The sequence below is a fragment of the Amphiura filiformis genome, chromosome 19, assembly GCF_039555335.1.
Source record: "Amphiura filiformis chromosome 19, Afil_fr2py, whole genome shotgun sequence".
In the NCBI taxonomy this organism is placed as follows: Eukaryota; Metazoa; Echinodermata; class Ophiuroidea; order Amphilepidida; family Amphiuridae; genus Amphiura; species Amphiura filiformis.
Genome location: NC_092646.1, coordinates 57,245,898 through 57,269,152, shown reverse-complemented (window position 1 = coordinate 57,269,152; position 23,255 = coordinate 57,245,898). Strand labels below are relative to the sequence as shown.

At 37.1% G+C, this 23,255-nt stretch overlaps 2 long non-coding RNA genes across 2 annotated transcripts in view; one reads left to right on the top strand and one right to left on the bottom strand.

The window, feature by feature from the left end:
• The window catches only part of LOC140141551 (uncharacterized), a 35,504-nt gene extending 13,114 nt beyond the window's left edge, over window positions 1–22,390 (bottom strand). Inside the window, exons 1-2 of the long non-coding RNA XR_011857428.1 lie at window positions 22,313–22,390; window positions 9,140–10,102 (exon numbers count right to left, since the gene is read on the bottom strand). This is a non-coding gene — a long non-coding RNA (uncharacterized lncRNA). The remainder of the gene's footprint in view (window positions 1–9,139; window positions 10,103–22,312) is intronic.
• Window positions 11,816–16,758, top strand: LOC140141537 (uncharacterized). Its single transcript, XR_011857427.1, has 3 exons — window positions 11,816–12,266; window positions 14,912–15,030; window positions 16,111–16,758. It is a non-coding gene; the product is annotated as an uncharacterized lncRNA (long non-coding RNA).
• Window positions 22,391–23,255: the final 865 nt, after the last annotated feature.

Here is a 23,255-nt window from a genome sequence, read left to right as displayed (position 1 = left end):
ATACACACAACATAATTTATGTGTCTGCTTTACACGTGCAATGAGCTGGGATTATACTTTCAGTTGTGTGAACGATTATAAAGCGAGCGCTAGAGAACAATTCTGTATGGTCTTTGTTTACGAAATGAGACAATACGTGCTTATTGTTAACCAGCGTTCTTGAAAATGAGAAACATGGTGGTTTGCAGACTTAACACGGTTTGGAAATAATTTCTTCATATTTTTTGGTGTTATCTGTCGTTTACATATCCTTCCTAAAACACCAAAGTACGCATATTTCCAAACATCTAAATTAGCTAAAAATTTAGGACATGTTACAAAACTATATTGTCTAGAATTTTAGAAGAGTAGGCCCTACTTTTAATATTGGCCGGTTATTTTTCACACAGCGACGTTAACTAGGCAATGTACTATTACCTATAACATTAACTAAAACCCCAAAGTACGCATATTTCCAAACATCTAAATTAGCTAAAAATTTAGGACATGTTACAAAACTATATTTTCTAGAACTTTAGAAGAGCACTTTTAATATTGGCCGGTTATTTTTCACACAGCGACGTTAACTAGGCATATCCCCATACTTTTAACGTAGGCTATTTGTAGAGGTCACGCGTCAATGGGAAAGAGCACTGTGTATTGTGTATAGGAAAACGGACAGTAACTGCAGTATGCGTAGCTAGGGTATGCGGCTCCTGGGGCAATTCGCAAGGATACAGAATAGCACTCCCCTGTTTTTGTTCACGGAGTGAACATTTCCCCCACTTGAACCCATATCTCATATGTACAGTTTATCCCTTACATAGCTATTGTAGCCCATCTACCATGTGGTTAAGAGGCTATGAAATAATTCCCAATGTCTCATACCCAGGTTTGTATCCCTTTATCTAATACTGCCCCACATGACAAGGACTTTTTAGCACATCTTATCTTGTATTGAGACAATGGCAGCCAGGACTATTTTTTTGTGCTTTTTTCTACTATTGGATTGAGCCATCACATGATTATAATAGGCTTTACTGATTAGTGGGTAAGGTCAATGCTATTGTTTATTTTGTGATAAGGCTGAGCCTATTACTGCATTATATGAAAAATACGCTGCTCTTTTGATACAGGCGATTTACTGAATTACTTCCAACTGACGAAATTTAGTTCCTGTTATCTACCCAGTAATGTTTGCTTATCTTAATTGGAAACCTAATAATTATTGGGCCAAGGTTATTATCTGCATGGTATATTAATTGAATTTCAATAGGCCTATGATAGTAATATTAATTTGAGGGGGCACTGAACAGTAGGCCTAACCTTCCGCGACCGTAAGTGTAACGTCTGCATAGTTCCTTAAAAACATAAAATTTAGGCCAAATATGTGCGTATTTCCACCAAATTGTGCGTATGACATCATTGTAGGGTGTTATGTTAAAGCTGAGATGTTCTTGTTGCCCATGGATGCGAAAAAAATCACTTGAATTTTGTTTCGTGATGTGTAAGATATCCCACAATGCAATGCGTCAATAACCCGATTTTGAGAGGTGAAACGCTTACAAAATACGGGTTGAGTTAAAAAAGTGAAATTTCTGAAAAACTGTCGACCTATGTGCAAGTAAAGATATATTAAATTTAAAGAGTGTTGCTCCATCACCAAACAGTTCAAATAACCCCATCAATTCTCGCGATTCCAAATACAGCGCGCCACCAACGACGGCAGTGAAAATTGGCATTTCCCGTGTCTGGGGTCGACATCCTTTTTCATCAACCATAGCTGACCATGTTTGTGATTACTCTAAAAACACAATGATTTGTAGTACTTTTTGAAATTTTTTGAGATTTTCTGTGTTGAAGTGAAATATTGCAGTTTGATATTCACAGATGCCTTTTTCTAAAACCCGCAAACTTGATGTTGATACTAGGTGTTAACTTTTTGTTATCCCATTTTCTAAAACCGCCCTTTTTTGTTTTTAAACTTTACGATGCTTTTCAGCCCGATACGCGCGATCGAGCCTAGTCAATGCGAAGTAGGCCTAGGCCTGTCCTTTTTTTAATGGAAAACGCATAGGTTTTATTTTGGTTATTAGAATAAATTGTTTTAATTCTTTCTGAATTTATTGTTTGTTCAATACGATAATAATATAACACCAGCATACTTAAGAAAATCCATACTATAGGTGTTGCGTTTTTGTAATCGGCCTACATTTTCTAAAAATGGTGTGTTGTTTTTGCACGAAGGCGCTTATAGCGGCCCGCTGCGCGGGATAGGCCTACGGCAAAGAAATTCAAGTAAATTTACAAACATGCATCACATTGGTTTGCTGTTTTTGTTATTATTGTAATGGTTTGATTTGTCCTTATTTTATTTTTAGCCCGGTGGGTTCAGTCTTCACTGACAATGTGTACGCATGATGGTTCCAATTAGGGGTACTTTTCAAGAAATGTCCGCGGAATTTTCGAGGACAAAATTATTCGCGATTGTCCAAATTAGGGGTGTTTTGGAGCAAAATTGTTCTTGAAATGAAAAATAGGGTGTATTTTTAGGACTTTCATCCGCGTTTTACCGCTACAGTTTTCGTTATTGTCCTCATTTTCCCGTGAAATAGGGGGAAAATTCAAAAGCGTCCTTGAAATGGTAAAAATAGGGGTATTTATTTCGGAAAAATGTCCTTGATTCCTCGTGATAAGGGGGTGAAATGAAAATGCGTCCTCAAAATGATAAAAATAGGGGATGTATTTGGGGGCAAATTTTCCTTGATTTTGCCAAAATAGGGAGTAAAATTGCTGCAAATGTCCTCGATTCCCCGTGAAATAGGGGTCATTTTCAAATCCTGGAACGGTCATACGTCCTCCCTTTAAATACAAACTGAACCCACCGGGATTTTTAGCCTAAATTTTTATTTTTAATTATATTACTATCAAACATTAAAAGAATTACGATCGCAATAAAAACACTTTGTAGGCATAGCCTACCGCATAAAAATAACATTTATTTTTTGTTAATATTTCAATTTGAGACTTTAATGCATAAGTTCAACAATACCTCGGAGTTCTAGCATTATAATAAAGATGAAGAAAGTTTCAAACTGCAAAAGAGTACATGAATTTTAAAAGATCATTATTTTAAGGCATATCAAGAAAATATGCATGAAAAAACTTCATAGGCCTAACTTTAGAACCAAGTATGCTAGACCTTTGGTGTTTTCGGTTTAAAATGATAGCCTATTGTATGTATAATGGTTACACAATTTTTAAAAATGCCTCCTTTGGCCCCCATGAACCAGATCGTGTCACAATTAAGGTTTAAATTTGACAATTGTCATGCCCGATTTTAATATTAATTCATGTTTCTTTTTCATATTTTATTTTTACTTCCGCTTTCTTGCATGTCATGCCATCTTTATTTCATCTTTCCCCTTTAATAATTCATAACCCAAGGAAATTTACTCTAAATGTAGGCCTAGGCCTACTCCCAAATAACACACGTTGGTTGGAATGAGTTTCTTTTAGTCATATTATCGAAAAATCAAAAACTTTTTCGACTAAATATTCAATTGTACAATTTTAAACACCTATAGGCCTAGGCCTATACATGTTTTAAAAGAAAAAGAAAATGGGAAAGATTAAAATCTTTCCCATTTTCTTTTTCTTTCTCATGAAATTATAAGTCAACACTGTGAAAAGAACTGAACTGTAGTGCAGCCCAACCTTTACGGCATTGTGGACTTTGGCCAAATTGGAAAAGGTTTAAATTCGGAGGGTCGACATTTCTTGCATATTAAATAATGGATCAGGCCCATGGATCAAGGACTCAACCTACAAAGTAAAGAGGTCAAATCTGGGGATGGACTTTATTGGAGGGGTAAACGCATTGTTTAGGCCTGCTTCATTTGAGACTGAAGGGGGAACCCCCCCCACACACACACACCCCACCCCCTACACACACACGGTGAAGGATATACTGTACAATAAGGGACAATTTGCAGTTGATGTTTTTGACAAAAACAAGATAACTTAACATGCTTAACAATGTAGTTTGGAGGCCATTATAGGCCTAAATGAAAATGTGAATATTCATACAGAAAGGATAGGCCTATTATTCGAGCCCCCCGCACCAAATTTATTGAGGGGCTGAGCCCCAGCCCCAGTTCATAAGCCTATGTAATTTTGTTGACAGAATTGCATCACGAGAGTTTATTTTAAAAATTAACAGGTTTATTTGTTTAGTGCAAGTATATATTTTCTCCCGACATTAGGCCTATACATTGGGGCCAAAGTGTTTTGTTTATAGGGCTATATAGAAGGAAATGGCTTCTAAATTTACGACCTTTCGTGATCATACAGTAGGCCTACATCATGCTACAAAGAGCGTTTCAAAACGTCACAAGAAAAATGCTTTAAAACAATTAATTCATATCTAGTCAAGTTTGTAAAAAGGTTATAAATGTAAAACATCTATAGGCCTAGGTTAGGAAAAAAATAATAGAAATAAAAATAAGACAAGCGTTCAAAACATTTATGAAAACAAAAAGCTTTTATCTTAATCATGTATCACGCATGGTAATAATATGGGAAAAGTTATCCAAACAAGAAATAAAAAAGGCATGAGTTGCGTTTTAGATTAAATTTCCTGTTTGAAATTGTTTTGCATCAAAAGCATTTGCTATTATAGGCCTACCCAAACTCGAAAATTGACATTTTGACATCGGGTTTATAGGCCTAGATTGTCGATCAGAGACATCAACATTTTTGACATCGAGTTTTAACCGTAGTTGGTTGAATAGGAATAGAGTACATTTGAAATTAGAAAACGTTTTAATCGTATTTAAAAAAAAATGCTTTACGCTGTCCATGCTGTTAAAATATGTATTGAATATTTCGTTATTCTTAATATTGAGAATTAGGCCTACTTTACTTAAAACAAACAAGGTTTAAAAATTGTTTTTTTTTTAAAGGATATATGCATGAGGGTCTAAGTAGGCCTATCCCCAATCATATTTTTTTAATCAAGTCTATTATAGGCCTACTTACAACAAAGCTTAAAGACCTGAAAGTGTTTTCTTTTCTTGTAAACGAGAGCCTAAAGTATTTTCCCAAGCGCCTCGGAAAGTTCGGAAAAGTTTGAAAACAAGGGTTTAATTGATGCCCATTATTTTGTGTGGGAATAGGCCTAACACTCTGAACATTCACAGAGGTAGGCCTAAACCATGACTGTCGAAATTAACTTTAAAAAGGAGGCAGAAATAAAAAAAAATCGTCGGAGGGTTGAATCAACAGCTGATCATCATCAACGTAAATAAACAAAAGTGGTTGAGTAATCGATAGCAACACTCGTTTCCGTTTCCTTGGTCGATGGTTCATCGTCGACGCGTCATGGATGTCGACTTTTACCCATGATGCTCTGCGCGAAGTAGATCAGCCAGGCATGATCGTAGGTGGCGCGCTGTATTTGGAATCGCGTCAATTGCACGGACTTGGCAATAGCTCGTTCTTTTAGGCCACCGGCGCATGTATTTTCAATGGCGACGCTTACTGTTCAGTGCCCCCTTGAAAGTTTGGATTTCAGTGAGTTTCTTGCTGGATGGAGAGTTATGAGGCAGAGTCAGGATGTAGGTATCATTATGCCTCAAATCACTAATTTATTGTAAGATCAGTGCAGAATGGTCGGATATGAAAATGGAAAGTTAGAACAAATTACTATACACCTGATCCGTGAACTGTGTCTTTTTGAAAGACTCTTCTTGTTTGAAATAATTGTGAGCGAAAAATTTGCACAAATTCCATGGCCATCACTAATTTGGTTATAATCAATTTGAACTTCGCCTTAAAACGGTTCAAATGACTAATAAGTAGGGCCTATTTCGCGCACAAAACTTTCAGGAGATTTAGCAGCGAGTGATATGTCGACTTTAGGCGAGCGGTGGCAAGCGAGAGCGATCGCTCGTCTCAAACGGCAAGGCCTAGCATTAATAAACTACCTGATATCAGCAATATATATAAGGCATTGATGAACTACCTGATATCAGCAGTAGATATATGGTACTGATTCAGCAGTAGATGTGCATTGATAAATTACATGATATCAATAATAGATGCACACCCGACGTTGAAATCACGTTGAAATCAGGTTGACGTTTCGACGTTGAAATCACGTTGTATTTGCAAATCGACTCTAACCTGATTTCAACCCGATTTCAACGTTGATTCAACGTCGAAATTTCAACCTAATTTCAACCTGAATTTCACGTTGTATTAACGTCGAAATTTCAACCTAATTTCAATCCGATTTTAACCTGATATTTATTTAAATATAACTATTATATAGTAATAAATTTATACGTACCCACGTGTAGAACCTCACCGCTGTGGTCCGTCTGGGAGAATATTATCATGAATTCATGATTATAGGCTAGGCCTGGTATCGCCCCTGGGTAACTGGTATCGCCGTCGTTGTCGGGGCAGAGGGCCGGTGCAGTCGGCACCCATACGCGGGATGCAACCGGGTGTGGAGTCGTGGTGAGCCGCGCGCAGTGGTCGGTGCAGAGGGACGGTGCAGTCGGCATCCATACGCGGGAGTGTACCGGGTGTGTTGTCGGTTGGCCATGTGCAGTGGAGCATGCGTCGGAGGGCCGGTGCAGTCGGCACCGCAACGCGGGATAGACTGCTGCCCTCAGTCGTCAACCGTCTGGATTGACGACTGAGAAAACTACGTGGAAAAAAAGTGACGGATTTTGCAACAGGATTCCTGTGGCATAGAGCATGCGCAGTTGTGTCCAAATTGACCTTTTGACCGAGTTTGTTGTTTTTAGAAGTTCAAAGCGCGATCTTGTCAAAGCGGCACGGTACAGCGACGCGGTACACGGGCGCCGCTAGTCAGTCGCGCTACGGCGCACAACTGAAGTCGCATTGAATAGTTTTCAGAAGTCCGTCATGATATTGGCTGTAAGATAATCAGTCGTCACTACGAAGCATACACAGTACATGCGAAGTGTAGACGGCTGATTGGAATTAGTCTAAACGCGGGAGGCAAACGGCCGTGGAGTCGGTGGGCCCGTGCGCGGCGGTCATGTTTTTGACCAAAAATCACATTTTTGACCAAAAATCACATTTTTGACCAAAAATCACATTTTGACCAAAAATCCTATTTTTGACCAAAAAATCACATTTTTGACTAAAAATCACATTTTGAACCAAAAATCACATTTTTAACAAAACATCACATTTTTGACCGAAAATCCTATTTTTGACCAAAAATAACATTTTTAACCAAATATCACATGACCGAAAATCATATTTTTGACCCAAAATCACATTTTTGATAAAAATCACATTTTAGACCAAAAATCACATTTTTGACCAAGAGTACATTTTTGACCAAAAATCACATTTTGACCATGAATCACATTTTTGACCATAAAACACATTTTTGACCCTGACCAAAAATCACATATAAATATAAATTTTATGACCAAAAATAACGCAAAAGCCTCAATTTGATGATTTTACCTATTTTTAACCTTCAAATCCTAAATAGCTTTCCATATATTTTACGTGCAAAGTAAGCGTCGCGTTTTAGGCCATAAGTCGAGTTACCTTGAACTTTGAAATTTATTTTTGATATCATCATCATATCAATTTTTCAACGTCGTCGCAGAGCCTGCAAGTTGAGTTGCCAAGCAAACACAAAACATTTTACAGATAACGTTTTATTGTTGGTTTACATAAAGGGTATAAAAACGTTTTAATAACGTTCTAAAAACACTTTTGAAAAATAGATGCACGATATTTTAACATGTTATTATAGAGTTGACAACATATACATACAGGACACTTCTTTCACCTATTATTGGTATAAAATCAACCAGGAATATTATAGATGTTCAAGATGGTATAGCCACTTTCATAGTGGCTGCCGCCTTAGCTGGAAAACACCAAAAACACTTGAAACATTGAAAATTTTCCCCAAAAGACCCAATTTTTTTGGTGTTTGGGGGAAAAAAATCTATATCTTCAATACGAAAGGTCAAAATTTTCAATTGATCGTCGGTTTTTATCCCACCTACATACACCTCAAGTATAAATCATCAGATTTATGAAGTTTACTTCGAGTACTGTTAAATATCAAAAATATCAATTTTAATGATTTGCTATAAAATGTGTATTACATTGCGAATTTCAACAAATCAAAATTATTTAATATCAGAAGGACATTCTTCGTATTCAGAATGCAATTCGATATGTCTGATGTGCTCTAATGTCCCACAATAAATACTGTCCAAACGTTCATACTCCATCCCTTAATAGAGTTTGAATTCAGGGTAAGTTATGGTTTCATATTTTGAAACATATTCTCCTACACATCGCAAATCCAAAATAAAATCAGCTCCGTCCTTTTGATTTTCAAGTTACGTTACCATGGTTACATGTATCATACTTTGATACAATTTGTATCTAAACGCATCCTGAACACTTATACCCCGTCTTCAACACTGCTAACGTTTAGCTAAGTGACATGTTTAGATATGTAACAAGTAACAACATCACAGGACTTCCTACCATGAAGATGTGTGTCACACATCGAAAATTCAAGGTTGCTTTGTGCTGAAAGTCATTTTAAACTTTTAGAAATTAGATATGTAAGCTTTTTATTTGTGATTTGTGATGTTTAGGAGTTGGAGTTGCCAAAAATACCTATCGTTTCGTGAAAATGTGGAAAACAATATTTTCTTTTATTCCTAAGCACTTTAAGGAGTCTCCGGGAATCATAACATCATGCCTTATAAATTTATGTTAGAAAAATAATAATCAAGCACGAATCACATGGTCGCCATGAGTTTGCTTTAGATAAAACCACGTGATTCGTGCATGATAATTATTTTTCTTACATATAATAGGGAATAATGTTGTGATAGGCGGAGCCTTCCTTTAAAACGTGTGTATTTGTTTAAAAAGTGTTAGAGCTGGACATTTAGAGCCTAAACACATTAGATTTGTGATGGTTCTCAAAAGAACTCGTGAATTTTCAGAAAGCTGTTTGTGTTAAAGTGCGAGGGTTATCCATAGGCCTATATAATGTACTAGGAGGACACTTTAGAACTTGACCCTTTTGGAACCTTTTAAGAATGTACTGGATGCAATGTGCCCATTTTACTTAATGTTAATATAGGGTTTCCCCTGGCTTGCGTAAAAATCTTGAGTAAAAATCTCAAGTTTTTCTTCTTTTCACGTTACAACTTACTTAAAACTTCTGATACCATGTAAGATATCTTTAACATAATTATGGTTTCTAAGTCCTGACTTTTACACGTATAACTAAACTGGAAATTGTTGATAGATTATACAACTGAATACTTCTATTTTTCTCATCGAATAACTTCACAGAGCTTTCTTAGACTGATGATCAAATCATATACAGATAGTGTGATCAATAGCTGTTCTGCGTTTGCAATCCACCCTTCAACGTATTCAAAGGATCCTTGTCGTGCTCAGTTTTAAGGAGATAAGCATTGAAAACGTCAACCCTATCAGTAGGCTTATATCGCATTGATGATGTCATCAATACCAATATTAAGAAAATCTAGACCAGAATCTGTATTTGCTTGCTTAGTTCTTTCTATGTCAAGACACATATCAAGGCAAGAACAGTTGTTATCATTAAGCTGATGGGTTTGCACATTTTTTGACCAAAAATCACATTTTTGACCAAAACACTTTTTGAAGCTGGTCCATTTCACAGTTCCTGGAATGTGTGGCGTGAGTTCATTCCATCTGCGGGCTATATGGAATGAATGATGACTAACAACTAAGTTAGATCTTGAACGGATGAGTAGTATGTGGCAGCAACTGCTCAACGATGGACTTTATTCAGTGTAGGAGTTGGTCCATGCCATGCCGTGCCAGTTTACTCCATCTTTGATTTGACCATGCTCTTGTATTAAAATTATGGCTCTCTCAAGTTGTTAGTTCATCCGAAATCTTTGGCTGCATCTAAACTTTCTAAGTTAAGTCAATTTTCTTGATGCTTTATACATTGTACATTGTCATGGACTAGTCTGTCTATTGCATGGCCAATCTTGTTTTGATTCCATTGTCACGTGGCACAACAACACGTCAGCTGTAACGACAAAAATAACAATTTAGGGATTTAAAAATACACATACAAAAACATTATATTTGACATAGACTTGCAGTACGATTAATATGCTTAATGTAAAATAGGCATAGGCCTACTGAAGGTAGACCTGTTACTCCTGACTGTTTAGGGTCATTCTGCTGAACAATTCTTAGGGCCATTCTTGGGACCAAAAAGAGGGAAATTATAACTTATTTTTGCTCCTTTAGACACATGCTTTAGACTAGAGACATTATTTGGGGATGTGAAATCTTCTGCCTAAAAAATCTGCCTAAAAAGTGTTCAACACTAATTGGCTCATGCCTGCACATGTTTAAAGTAGGCATACTCAGAGAACATGATATTTTTGACATAGAGCAGTGATAAGTTTAATGATAAATTAAAAATAGCCTCACTTTCTTTCTAATACTGAATAAAGTTCATAATTCATTTAGCCTATTAAAAACGAAGATAAGTAGATTATTAATATATGGGTCCTTAACCTTAAGTCTCTCAGAAAAGATTAGATATAGGCCTACCCGTTATGTTTACTAAGCGGTTGCAACTAGGCCTATACCAAGGAAGCACAAGCGAACATTAACATGATTAAAGCAGAAGATACGTAAATGTAGGCCAGTACTCATGTAGTAGTTATTATTCATTGCATAGATATTTTATGTCAAGCTAGCCTAAAGTTATGTTAAGGGGTCGGTCACCCATCTTTGCACATTTTTTGAAATTCGCGATGCAATAAAGATTTTGGGGCAAATTATTAAAAATGGCAATTTTGACAGTTAACAGAATTTTCTCAAAGTAAACTTAATAAATCGAATGATATCTACTTGAAGTGTATGTAGCTGGGATGAAAAGCCAACTATCAATTGACAATTTTGACCTTTCATATATAGATTTTTCCCCAAAAGACCTAAATTTTGTCGGGGAACAATCTATATCTTCGTCCCAGCTACATACACTTTAAGTATATCATTAGATTTATAGAATTTAATTTTTAATCTCGAATTTCAAAAAATCAAAATTATTTGATACCGTACTAGAAGGACATTCCTCGTATTCAAATCAAAATGCAATTAGATATGTCTGATATGTGCTCTCAGGTCCCACACAAAATACGTGAAAACGTTGCTATCCGGGCTGTAAGCTCTATTTATTTGAAAAAAGCTTTATTCCACAAATTCCACTAGCCTAGTCCTAAGATTACTAACTAAATATTACTTGTACTACTATTTACGCCTAGCCATATTGATCCTGGGCCCTGTATTCTTCATAATTCTGCGCTTATTAAAATATCATTTTGTCAGTGGGATGTGGACTTCCACAAACTTGGTATCACTATCACTCAGTATATTATTTTTAAAAATCATTGTCATTTTGACATTGAAATTCATGTCAAATCATCAAAGACACATCTAGTCTGCCCTACCAGTAACTTAATGTCTAAAAATACACTAGAGATAATGATTTGCGCTCACAGAGCGCAGACAATCGCAAGGCATGTAACTCTTTAATGACCATTTTACCTGACCTTTGACCTTAATGTTTCCCGGGTCACGAGGTTTGTTGTCACCGAAATTGAGCACACCACCTCAATGCCTTCGGCAAAATATTTCCCTAAGTTCAGGTGTGCCATTTGCGCATGCGCGAAAGTAGTTTGATTGACAGATTTCACCTCTGACCTCGATCAGCTGTTTTGCGACAGTCATAACACTGACAGAAGTATCCAGTTGCGAAAATCGAATTATTTGCCTCATTTTAGCGACGTGCTTGGACTAGTTTGCAATAGTAATATTAGTATTTAATTCACTGAATATTTAGAGAAGCAAATGACATGATGGATAAGGACAGTTTAAGGCCACGGACATCGAATATACCACGAAAACTAGCTCGTTCACGTAGCGTTTTCGTTGTCCCACTGGCCTACTACACGTAGATTGCCTGGCGATCGGAGTGTTATCGTCAGAGCACCTCGGACTACACGAAAACATGACGAGATTTGTCCCATTCACCACTGCATCACACAGATCTGTTGTTCATGCACTGTCATGACTGTACATTCATGATCATTGCAATACAGTGTATGTCGTGTATGTGTATACCGTTCTCCTGGCTGAGTATGTTGGGTGTGTTGTTTGTACCTCGACTCTGCAAGGTGAGTTTCTTTTATAACTCATTAATTTTTTAATGCACAAGTAAAACTAAACGACACAACATTAATTTTAACTGGCAGTGAGGATTCGCTATAGTATAGACGAATCCAACGAGCCAAGTCATGGTCAGGATTTGGTCGGCCATTAGGCCAAGTAAAATAAAAAACATGTTTCACGTCCGGGTTTTCGAAAAAAAAGGAGGAAGAGGGTCTTTTATTTTCTATTTTTATCACAAAATTGGTGTAAATAGCCATACTTAGAGCTCAGTGTTTTAGCGTATACAATAATGCCTGGAAAAGGAGGAGAGTTACACCCCTCAAATGATCACAAAACCTTCCTAACGTGTTTCTTGTATCTTAACAAGGCTATAGAAAGCATCCTAACTTCCTAGACATATATTTTGAAAAGTTATAACCGAATTTCAAAAAATAAAAATATATTTGAAGAAACCTCAAAAAGGAAGCGGAGGGGCGTGAAACATGTTTATTTTTTTATTTGGCCTTATTAGGGTCCCTGCATGCACCAAACAGGTGTTGTGAGTGCCCAATTGGGTGGATTAAACCCGCTTAAAATTTGATGTGAGATTCTTTTGTGTTGTAAACTGTCATCATTCTTTTGTCTGCGTGTAACACGGGTGGTAGAATGCAGTTTAAAATATCCTTCAAGGGCGCATCATTTCACATTTTAGGTGAGATAGTTTGGTCCCCGTCGCGGCTATGGCCGCCATTGAGGTTGGGGAATGCGTGAAATTTGATTCGTCTATAGGAAAATATGATTTTGACTTCATCTTAGGGCTATTTCATTATAAATGACACGTTCACAAAAATGGCTTTTATCATATCTGGTTGATATAATTAGGGTGATAATGCAGTGTTATTAACTTAATTCTAAGTATGCCACAAACTACAAGCTACATGAGCATTTTTACAGAATTCTGTCTATTTTTGTATAAAAAATTGCCAAAAGGTACATTTTAACCCAATTTTGGAGTCCCATTTCATTTTGCCCATGTATTCTGAATTAATTCTTTGAAAAATTAGGTACATTCTATGGCAATGTGCTTGTTGCAATGAAAATATGATATGTGTGGAACATCATGCAAGTTGAATGGTGAAAAGTGGTGCAAAATGTTAGAATACTGTAGATTCTTGCAAAATTGGCATTTTATGTTAAATAAAAAATGAGTGTCCTCTCCAATTCATGCCTCCATTTTTGTTAACATTAAAGAGGAAATATAAACCCTTACCCTACCTGTATAATCTGTGTTATATTACCAATTGATGGGACAGGGCACTGATTGAGGAATTCATTTATTTTACATACAGTAGACCACTTGTTCTTGATACCACAGTTCCGCGTTAAAAATTTGTCCTCTCCAGAACTGAAGTTAATTACTAATTGTTGAAATAAGAAGGATTATATCATAGAATGTGAAATTTGTAGAGGAAGAGTGGTCTTCCTTCTACCAAAGTGGCACATGATTTGGTATTTGTTGCATTTTTGCAAGCCTGTATCCACGATTCTGTTTGCAATTTAACAAATGTCCTCTCCAGCACAATTATGTCATTTCCATGAATTGGTAAACAAACTAAAAATAAAAATTTCAAAGAGCCAAACCCACAAGAAATTTTTGCATTTTATTGCAAATTATGCTTACAAACCACTTTAGTGTTCAAATTATTGTCCAGTTGTTGAGAACACATATGATATTATTCTGCATTGAACTTGGTTAGCTAAAAATTGCAATATTCCTAATTTAACCAGAATATTAACCCTGTTTGTAGTGGATTTTAAATGCTGGGGATCTTTTATGCAATAATATTGATGCAATAATATTGATGCAGCTATTTCTAAAGTTAAAGTATGCTTTATTATGTGTTAAAAATGTGTCCTATCCAGAACAAATGACACAGGAGGGTCTTTTATTTTAGGTTTTCCATGACTAGTACAACAGATTGACGCAGAATACTCACTTATGCATCAGTGTAGCTATTGGGCAGGACAAAATGACTATTTCATGAATTTTTCATGTGAAGATAAAGTTTATCCTTAAAATATGTAGTAATTTTGCACCATTTATCTGGATTAGTATCAATTTACTAATTGTTTTATATTGAAACTGGCATATTTAAGACACTGAAGTGTAAAGGAACATACAACAATTATTACAGACTAAATATGAATAAGTATGAACCCAATGTTGGTTACATATACTCTTTCAAAGTTGTGTATTAAATTGTTTAAAAAAATGTCCCCTCCAGACGGCAGCTATGTTTTACACAGCAAAAATTCAATTTAATTTTTTTAATGGTTCCTGAGGGTTTGACGCTCTAATATTTTGAGAATTATTGACACACCATCTGAACTTTGAAATGATAATGAATTTGCATGAAATAAATGAGTTTGAATTTTGACCCCTTTTGGGACTCAATGTTGTCATTTATAATGAAATAGCCCCTTAAGTCTCAATCCCAACCCACAGCAAGTGAGCAAACATAAAGTCTTGATTTTTGCAGAGTATGTAGGCCTACTATATGTTTACAAAGCAATCGTGTAAAAACAGAATTTTGAAAAATATTCAGGGCTTTCCCCTTAGCAAATGTTACAATGGCTTTAATTACAATGTCATACTGTATTGTCTTTCCAGAAACTGGCACACGAAAGGTCCATTCAGCAAGGCATATCTTCCAAAAATCTGAACTATAAACACACGCTGAAGCAAAGCACCTGCAACCGAACAGCACAGCTTTCCTTATTGAGGAGGATGTAAGTAATTTCATTTACAAAGTTGTAGCCAAGGGGTGCAGCACACCACACAAAATGCCAATACCTTATTCCTATGTGTTCCTATATTTAATTCTCAGGCACGACAGGTATATATGAAATGAAAGTGCCCCTCTGACAAAAAATAAAAGAGAAAATCAGAAGGGCAAAAGAAAAGGGACAAGGAACCCATTTCTACCGAAATTAACCTGATCATGACCGAAAATAGTGTAAAATACTGAAATTTTTGCGTGCTACGTCCCAATAAAGCCTTTTTAGAAGCTCAAAGACATACAACCTCTCTATGTATAATTGTATGATGCAACTTTTTTGCAATGCAGAGTTTTTTGTGTACCACCTAAGTTTTATTTTGCCCTCCTTACTAAAAAAGATGGCTATGCCCATGAAACTATGCACGACTAGTAGACTTAGTAAATTACAGATTAGTGCTTTAAATCTGTCTCCGCTCTCACAGTTCATAAAAAAAAATTAAAATTGCAAAATGATTGCAAGTGACTACTTTTGACTTTATGACCTTTGACCTCACACCTATTGAAATAGCATATCATGACTCTGCTACAATAATTTATCATTTTGGAAGGAAAATCTAAAAATTTAAAAAGATAGTACATTAAGGCTTTAAGGGAGTACTACACCCCTGGCCAATTTTGTGCTTATTTTTTTGCATTTTTCTCAAAAATTATAGCACATTGGTGACAAGTAAGATATGTATAGGGGCAAGGACTCCCAACTACTGTACTGAAAATTCAGCAACTCAAAGCAAGTAGTTATTGATTTTTTGATCAAATATTGGTTTTCCCTCATTTTTGACTGTAACTCCACAACTGTTGTCTGTGCTGATATAAAATTTCCAGTGCAGTAGTTGTAGTCCTTGCCCCTATAATATACATATCTTACTTGTCCCCAATGCCCTATAATTTTGAGAAAATGCACAAATAGGCACAAAATTGGGCAGGGGTGTAGTACCCCTAAAAACACACAAACAGCCTAGATACCATAATCCTGATAATAATGTGTAATAATTAATCATTGGCTATTATTTTATTTTATTCCAATTTCCAGGTGCAGCAGTACTACTGAGGATACTGGTTTCGTGAAAGACAAAGAGGATGATGGTTTGAAGTCAACAGCTGGCATCTGTTATCTGTCGCATCACTCGCTAGCCGTACTATAGGGCTTTTTAAACACACTATATCCGAGAACTGCTAAAACCCACTAACCGCTCCACCCAAAAGGTGGAATTAGCAGTCTGGGTTTAGCAGTTCTCTGGATATAGCCAGGTTTTACGATATAGCATGGTTTTGGACCACCACAGTCAAAAGGCCGTAGTAGGGCTATCACTCGTATGCATTGAAAACTTTCCCAACATTATGTCAACAATTAAATTTTTTGAAGAAAATCTTTTCTGGAGGGTGAACATTTGATGAGAACTTAAATACTTGCATAGTAATTTATGTGGTGCATAAACTAACTAGTAAATGTTTGCTCCAATTATTAAAATAATAAGGACCTCAACAAATGACTCTGACATCATGTGATGTAATCGTAATGCATAGTTCCTTACAGGCTGTAAAAGTTGCATGGAATTATTGGAAATGTTCTAGGCACTTTTCTTTGGTTTGCCTCAAATTCAGCAGTGACGTCAATGTCTTTTCATGGCTGCGCCACACGAACCACCCTTTTTGCTACACAATTAACTATACGCTTTACGATTCAATACGGCGCCCACTAAAATATGCACTTACATCACTACTGAACTTGAGGGGAACCAATGTATAGCCAAGGTTCCCTAGTCCAAAAATACGGATCGCTAGTCCGAAAAAAATAGGAAATGGTTCACAAGTCCAAAAATAAATAAGGTTTACAAGACCTTAGCAATGGAAAATCTGCAGCCATTAGGACTAGCGACCATTTTTTTCTTGGACTAGTGACATTTATGACTAAGCGCACCTTAGGATTAGCGGATGCAGGATAGAGTAATTGTAGACCAAATTGTTTAGTAGCTGCTACTGGTTTACCTTCATCCCCGTAAATATGATGAGTATCCAGTCCACTAATCAAGGGTTTAGGACCAGAAGGCCTAACTGCAATAGCTGCCCCATAGACATTTTGATAATTTATCTAAAATATGACACTTGGCAGCTATTGCAGATAAGGCCTCGTTAATGTCTGTTATTTATTAAATAAATAAAAGAAGACCCTACATGTAAACCCTTAACATAAAACTAAAATAAAAGAAGGTCCTACATGTAAACCCTTGACTTATAAATGCTTTTAAAGGAGTGTAAGTGTTCATAGTTTATTATTGGCAGACACTGTTTCTTTCATGAAAGCTGTGACTGTGCATCAATGCATTCACACCCAAAGCCTTCAGGAAAGACTAGCCGATGTCAGTCAATGCTACAATGTAGTCTTTTGTGAAGGCACCATATTAACACACAAGCTGGACTCGAATTTCAGTCAGGGCCATTGCCTGCAGTTTTTCAGTTTTGGCCTTTGTGCCCCTGATCTTTGTTAACTTCAAGGTGTTCTTCATTCCTCTTGACAAGTGGTGCCAAATGGCCTTGACAAAGGGCCCCCCCCCCCCAAATGAAGATCTGAACAAAAGCCTTCTCAAAAGACTAGTGGCTGCCAATAGACTGTAAATAAATGGTCTTTTTGCACTCATTATCTCATACTTCATTACTAAATGTATTTTTACACCTATTTCTCTGGTACATAATTATTAGAAAGACAAGAGTTCATGAAATAAACAAAAATGCATGGTGAATATGTAGCTTTGATCATTGTTTTAATTTATTTTGAGATCTGTAAGGAAGTGAAAAAATAAAAGCACTATTTTTTTTTTAAAAAAGTATGAAGAAGGAAGTCAAACAAACCAAAACAGTTGAACACACCTACTTAATAGATAATAAATGATGGGGATTTTTTACTACATGTATCCTCTATTGTGTGATGGAAGATATCCAATAAAAGTCTGCACAAAAAGTAACACAGCTGAAATATGCCTATAAGTTCAGAACTAGTAATCGTTTCCACAATATTTCTACATAGAAAGAAGGATGATTTATTTACGCTCATTTTGATACCCCATTTGTGAAATGTCGTTCAATACTGATAACACAGTACATAGTGCTTTTAAAGAAAAACCACAAATTTAAAAGTTGCCATTTACAGCAATCAATGGTTTCAATCAATGACTTCATATCAATACAAATAACCGCAACTTTCAATTCGGTATTTTTCTTTAAAAACACTGCTGTGTTGTTATTATTGAACGAGATTGGACTAATGGGGTATCAAAATGCGCGTAAATAAATCATCCTTCTTTCTATGTTGAAATATTGTGAACACAATTATTAGTTCAAACGCTACAGGCATGTTTATAACAGCTGCGTTACTTTTTGTGCAGTCTTTATTTTATAATACAATTCAGCATATTCCCTCTAAGTGATTGTGATCTGGGACAAATCCAAAATTGGATCTAATCTATTAGAAATATTCAATCTAGAATTCAATCTTATTTGATTTTTAATCTAAAAACATTTGGATGGATTTTTAAAAATCTAATTTGAATACATCTAATTTGATTTTAATCTAAGAGGTTAAAAATCAATCTAAGCAAATTTAATCCCATATATTAAAATTGAATTAGATTGAATTCTAATCTATTGGATTGAATATTTCTAATAGATCTTAATAAATTTTCACACATTCTGTTACACCTAATTTATGAGTCCCGACTTTCAACACAAGTATTGTTCTTCAATTAGTGAGATTGAAGTGCGTTTCTGAATCCGGTCATTATTTCAGTCCTTTTAATATTTCATTTGTTCCATGACTTCCATCTGCCTCCGCTGCAAAATGTGACATGAAATGGCTCACAGTGGCATTGGTTAATGGTGTCTGGCAGTTGGTTGTTACTTGTACAGTGTAGCTCTGACCTTTTAGTAGGCCTGAAAAAGAAAAAGAGGATTTTAGAAAATTTGTCAGGGTAAAGCTGGGACAGTGGCACAATCCCCGCATGGGGCTGTTACAGCGGCTTGGTTTGAAATCCTTGCCCACCCACTCCCCCCAAATGAGCACATGCATCTGTATTCCCCAGCCCCCCCCCCCTTGGCGGTGGTGGCAGATTTACCCCCAGCTAGCTGTTCCCTTGATTGCAATGAAAGTGTAGTTTTGCCACTGGTGCCCCAATCCCCCTCCACCATCGGTTGCACACCACAGGGTTCATTTATGTGCCATATTAGGGGCTGTGCAATAATTATCGGGGGTAATAAAATGTCCGAATGACCCACCAAAAATAGCTTGCCCCCCCTCTCAGCCTGCAAAATAATCGCTTTCCTCCCTCTTTTGGCCTGCCAAAAATCTTTGCCCCCAACACATGCCAAATTTTTTGGGATCCCAATTTGCAAACCTTAAAAGGTCTGGATATGTTGCGAGCACAGCGAGCATGAAAATTTGCATATTTCAGCGTTTCCATACTGTTTTCCTAAGCCTTTTTAGAGCATTTTATTTAAAAGGCACCCCATGAATGTGTGCCAAAATTGCTTGCCCCCCTCGGATCGCTTGCTTGCCCCCCAATTTTACCCTCCTTCCAGGGCTCATAATTATTGCACAGCTGAGCCCCTTATAGGTATAAGGGGCTATCATTTTCTTCAGAAGGGGGGGTCATGAATATACTGGGGGGTCATAGAATTTTAAGACCAAAAATAGGGGGGTTATAATTTTTGTAGCACTCAAAATAGGGGGGTTATAGAATTATTAAGGGCTGGCGACTGGTGTAACTTTTCTTACACTTTTTTTGAACAAAATGTGCACACAATCTTTATACAATGCAAGATTTTTGCGCACTCCGTGCGCCTTCTTTACGCTTATGGTCAAAAAATTTAACGCGTTTCGTGTACTCCGCTCTAAAATTTTGACAGAAGGGGGGGTCCTAAAATTTTTTGACCCACGATAGGGGGGTCGTAAAAATTTTAGCCCGCGATCCGCGATGGAGGGGGGTCATAAAAAATTGACTTCAGTCACCGACATATTCATGACCCCTGCCGAAGAAAATTACATCCCCTGAAAGGTGAATTCAGTCAAATCATTGCCATCAAACACTGCATCATTTTATATCAAATTAAACTCCTTGATTATAAAGAAAGCCAAAACTGAAAATCGTTTTGTCATAGCACTTTCCGTAGCAAAATTACATCTTGTCACAGATTGACTTTCATGATATCATCAAAAACATTCAGCCAACATTAGAAGCTTCAATTGGCAAAACAAATCAGGATCTAGGCTCATGATGGAATTTCCGGCTCATGACAGAGCAGCTTTTCTACGGTGCGGGAACTGCTATCAAAATCCTCTAAAATTCCATGTGCGATTCTCTCATTACAAAAATAAATCATATATTTGGGTCAAGTGAAGTATTGACAACATATTCATATAGGTTTCCTTGACCGATCTTTTCTTTACGAGGAAAATTTACAAAATATTGTTGTATTTTAGCCTAGTCGTAAGAGATTCCCATTGAGTTTACATGTACGAACCTGTTATTCCCACCTAGACCATGCCAAAAACATGCCCACATTTCAACTCGATTATCTACCAAACTGGTCATAGATCTCCAACAATTTTTTGATATGACATAAATGAAAGTGTTACTTACCTAATGTATCCATTTTCAGTCGAGATCTATGACTGGAATTCCTGTAATTCGTTGCCACATATTGGTATTTTCCTCATTTTGCACCACACAAACCAATGGAAAAAGTTACTTCCGGGTTGCCGAGAAGGCAGGGAAAGTAGGCGGGGCTTGTGAGAACAACTTCTAGAATCGTTTGAGTCGGGACGGTAGAAACACCGAGTGCATTAAAAGTAACGAACCCAATGTGGTGGTGTGGAAATTGAGCCCCCATATCCATTACAAAAAATGAAATTACGGCATAATGTTTGACCCCAGTTAACCTTTGACCTGACCCCTGCAAAGTGTTCCAACATATCCCCCCCCTGGTCATTAATTTTGTTGTCACCGAGTTTGAGCCTCGTACCCCTTACAGATGTCCAAAAAAATGCATTTCTAAAATTTGACCTCTGCATGACTTGAACTCACTGACCCCTGCAAAATGTTCCCCTGGTCATGAGATTTGCTGTCACTGAGTTTGAGTCCAGAAGAAGAAATTATAAGATTTGACCCAAGATAACCTTTGACCGAGCTGACCCCTGCAAAGTGTTCAATATATTCCCCTGGTCATTAAGTTTGTTGTCAGAGTTTGAGTCCCGTACCCCTTACAGATGTACAGAAAATGCATTTCTAAAATTTGACCTTTTTAAGTTTGACCTGACCCTGTAAAATGTTCCCCTGGTCATGAGATTTGTTGTCACCGAGTTTGAGCCCCCATACCCATTACGGATGTCGAGATAATGCAATTGTGAGATTTTACCCCCTTAATGACCTTTGACCCCAATTCTTTGTACAACCTTTAGACACTGGCTAAGGCGATGCAGGTATGCAAGTGACGTCATTGTATTATGTAATTTGTGGAAGATGAAGCATTTTTAGTGAAAATCACATTTTGGCCATAAATGACCTATGACCTTTGACCCCGAGTTGGACACTAGCCTAGAGCATATGGCTACGATGGCTCGTTATAGGTTTGACAGAAGAAAGAATAAAAGAAGAAGAACTGACCAAAAACAGTACAATCGCAAATTAAAAATTTGCGATTGTAATGACCTAGCACATGATGAACATTGCTGCACGATATGACTAGGGCTAGGCTAGGGGCCTAGTTTCTTAATTATACAATAAACATTTGCATTTCCCCCAGGCCCGTAGCCAGCACCCCCGTTTTTATGCCTTCTTGGTCCGTCCAAAATTGTCCAAATCCGCCCAGTCCAAAAAGTTCCAAATTTTGAAAAAGTCCACTTTTTCAAAATCAATAACCCCCCTCCTCCCCCAAATAATCCAGACTACGGGCCTGATTGCCCGCAGCAAATATTCCAAACTGGCATGACTGGGTCTTGTACAAAGTACAAGTCCTTAAGCATGTCAACTTCAAGGCACTGTTTCGTGTCTGTCGAATGGTGCATTCATGATTGTACAGCATGCAAGTCATGTGCAGCAGGCATGTATTAACTGCTCAGTAAGCTTAACTATTTTAACATAATTATCCTGATGATACATAATGGAAAACCAAGTTGAAATATCATCCAGCAATGTTTCCAAAAGTCAAGAAGACCTTTAAAGAAAATTTAAATGTTTACTAACCTGTTTTATTTGCAAATTTAGGCCTCAAGTTCATGTTCGTCACACACGTCGCGTACAACTCCTTTTGCTTACTGATGTCAGTGTTGCCAAAACTTTTCAGCGTCAAGGCGCGGCACATTGACTCGCCAGGCCGCGGTAAAGGATTCTCAAGTAGCCCAATTTTTAACCTTCCAAAAAAAGCGCCCAATACCGGACATTTGGGCGGATTTATCTGAATTTAGAACGCAAAACACCCAATTGGGCGGAAAAGCACTTGACTTAAAAACTTCCGGTACTTACTGGGAAGTTGCCGACCGATCAATAAATGGTCACAAAACCCATTGTAATTGCAATTTGGAGCTTAAAAAACTCAACACCTTTATAAATCGCCGAAAATCGGCTAAATTGAAAGAAAAATACATCAAATTGCTGCCGCGGCCTGAGACTGACAAAAGTAGCCCAATTTTAGGCAAGTAGCGGCATGCTTTTTTGAGTAGCGGCAAGTGATCGCCAAGTAGCCCAATTGTGCGCCTAAGGCGCGGCGTTGGCATCACTGACTGATGTGCATGTTGGGCAATATCCGTTCTCGAAAAGTGTTGGGCGAAAACGATACTACTACAATTTTAATCCAAATTTTTTAAACTTTTGAATGTCCAAACATGGTGATCTAGGATTAGAAACATGTTTTTAGATCAAAATGCGACCAGAACTAACGAATATCCAAACATTTGAAATTGTTTTTCAACATGTTTCAGATATAGGCCTAGGCCGACTAGCCTACAACTCTAGCGTGATGCAGAATTAATTCACTGCCTGCCTATAAATGATCTCCACAGATCCAGATCCAAATCCAGATCCTACATCAAGTTCAAACAAACGGACACATTCAAGGCATTATGTCATTGATTGATGCGCCATCCCGCTCGTGGCAGTGGCATCAGTTTTGCACTCGCGTGTGCGTAGG